The sequence below is a fragment of the Mixophyes fleayi genome, chromosome 5 (assembly GCF_038048845.1).
Source record: "Mixophyes fleayi isolate aMixFle1 chromosome 5, aMixFle1.hap1, whole genome shotgun sequence".
Classification (NCBI taxonomy): Eukaryota; Metazoa; Chordata; class Amphibia; order Anura; family Limnodynastidae; genus Mixophyes; species Mixophyes fleayi.
The window spans coordinates 192,233,375-192,235,852 of record NC_134406.1 but is presented as its reverse complement, the minus strand read 5'-3'; the positions used below and the strand labels follow the sequence as shown (position 1 = coordinate 192,235,852).

Sequence of the window (2,478 nt, the reverse complement as noted above, 5' to 3'; positions counted from 1 at the left end):
CTACTGGGCAAGAGGGAGGAGGCCTCAAGCACATATCAGCTTACAACACTGCTTTTTTGTTCTGCCACATTATATATTCTAATGTATGTTTTACTGTGTTTTTTTCTACGTACAGTTTACAACGTTCCTAAAAAAGGCCCAACAAAATGGAGCAAGCAACTAAAACAATGACAACTGTCATGATGGATCAACTGCGGGAGATGGACAGCACCATGAGGGAACACGAGAATACACAACTGCAGCGTTTCATGGACAATGAGCGGGAACTGCAGGACTCTTTCCTCAAGCAAATCATGAACATGCAGGAACGCGTGTTACGCGAAAATCGTGAGTGTATTATGGGATTCATGGACAGACTCCTCTCACTGGTGCAGGCACCTCCTTCAAGTCCTTATTATTATGACGGACATTATCCTATGTACCAGCGGGGGGCAACCCATGTTAGGCAACAATAACCCTCCAAACCCGGTACAGAATACACAACATGCTCAACCTATGGGTAACCCCAACATAGAATACCCACCGGGTAACCAATCCACTCCACAACCAGAAATGCCACAATATAGGCAATTGTAATAATCATGTTTTATGGTCAAATGTTTCACAGTTAATCGTTATCATGTATGTTACGTGTGATCTGGAATCACACCGTTAGCTTCACATATAACGTGAAAAGCAAATTTGCACTTACTGTTTGGGCACATTTGTGTCTTCTGTTTACTACTTATGTATATATATATTTTTTTTCTACATGCAAGTAAGCACTTTTATATTGTGTCATTTTATTTTTTTTTGTGAAGAGACATATGAAGAAATATGTACAAAAGAAAATACAATATGTGAAATAAACATGTTTTTTTTAATTTTACATTTGTGTGGTACATTCAAACAAGTGAGGTCAAATTGGCAGTGAGGGTGGTCCTAATAAGTTCAGCAGAGGTATTGGTGCGCTCTCCTTCAAAAGTACTGGAGTCCACTGACAGCACTGGCATTTCAGATTCCTGCACATTCCACTCAGGTAGAAATTGCTCTTTTTGTATTTCGCAAATGTTATGTAAAATCCAGCAAGCAGCAACCACGTGGGGCACAAACTTGGTGTCAATGTCAATGCGCTTCAATAGACAGCGCCAACGTTCTTTCAAGCGCCCAAAAGCATTTTCCACCACCATCCGAGCCGAGCTGAGAGTATGTGTAAACCGGATCTGTTCCGGAGACAGGTGATGTTGCTGAGTGAACCCCTTCATCAGCCAGCGCCTCAAAGGGTAAGCAGCATCCCCAATGATGTGTACCGGTATCTCCACACCATCAACAAACGTAGATTTCTATAAATAAAAACATGCAGTTTCACGTCACCATGTTAAAAATATTGGTCACATAACGCAGTACACTTGGTACTATATGGTGAAAATGCATTTTGCAAGTGTTACATCCATATATAAAAAGGGGCAGTAAATACATACAATATTGATAGCAAACAATAGTATATAAGCTTCAATTACAAAAACATCATACAACATTACACCTATATTTACCTCTCTAGGGAACAGCCAGCCATCTTGTCTTTCCTCAGCAATTTGGTAAAGGTCTGAATTTGCTAGAACTCTGGCGTCATGGGAACGTCCAGGCCACCCGATGAAAACATCTGTGAAACTGACATAAAAAAATACATATAGCAATGTTTTACAATACGCATTACACATGGCACAGTCACATAAAAAACCCCATAAAAAATGCTTACCAATAGTTGTGGTCAACCACAGCCTGCAGAATGATGGAATGCCAGCCTTTGCGGTTGTAGTAATCCGCATGGTTGTTTGTGGGGGCAATGATGGGGATGTGTGTCCCGTCTATGGCTCCAGCACACTGTGGAAACCCACGCTTCAGGAATCCTGCAATTGTATCATCCAGGCGCTGACCTTGTGGTAAGGAGATGAAGCGATGATACAGGGCTTCCAGCAATGCCGTGGTGACTTCATGCACTAGAGTGCACACCGTGGATATCCCCACTCCAAACAAGCAGGAGATTGTCCGGTATTCTCCCACTGCTGTTCCTCAAACGCTTCCACAGTAGACCAGAAAGCTTCTCCGTGGCTACGCTCTCGGGCACGCATGGTTCGGTTACTGGCAGCACTGAATCTCAAAATTGAGGCAATGCTGGCCCTGAGAAAAGCTCTCCTCCTGCGCATATACAGACACCAAGTTTTCTTCTGTTGTGCCATAAACTTCGCCTTCCTCCTCCTGAACTGGGACTGTACAAGAGTGCACAGTGTCAGCAGCTGCAACAAACTCTCATTTGCTGCATAAAACAGCAAAAACACACTAGTAAACATGAACTCTGGGCTACACAAAAGTGAGTCGTCGGCCATGATGAAAAGTAATGTGGTAAACAATCACCACCCACTTTTGCATCATCTTTATGCGTCAACAAACCAGTCACCTTTCAATGACATCACCTTTTTTCAGCCAATGCAAACTGCT

The 2,478-nt window shown here is 42.7% G+C and overlaps 1 long non-coding RNA gene across 1 annotated transcript; it reads right to left on the bottom strand.

The window, feature by feature from the left end:
• Positions 1-1,220: 1,220 nt before the first annotated feature.
• On the bottom strand, positions 1,221-2,034 carry LOC142157799 (uncharacterized). Its single transcript, XR_012692639.1, has 3 exons — positions 1,739-2,034; positions 1,533-1,650; positions 1,221-1,322 (listed from the first exon to the last, which is right to left on the bottom strand). It is a non-coding gene; the product is annotated as an uncharacterized LOC142157799 (long non-coding RNA).
• Positions 2,035-2,478: the final 444 nt, after the last annotated feature.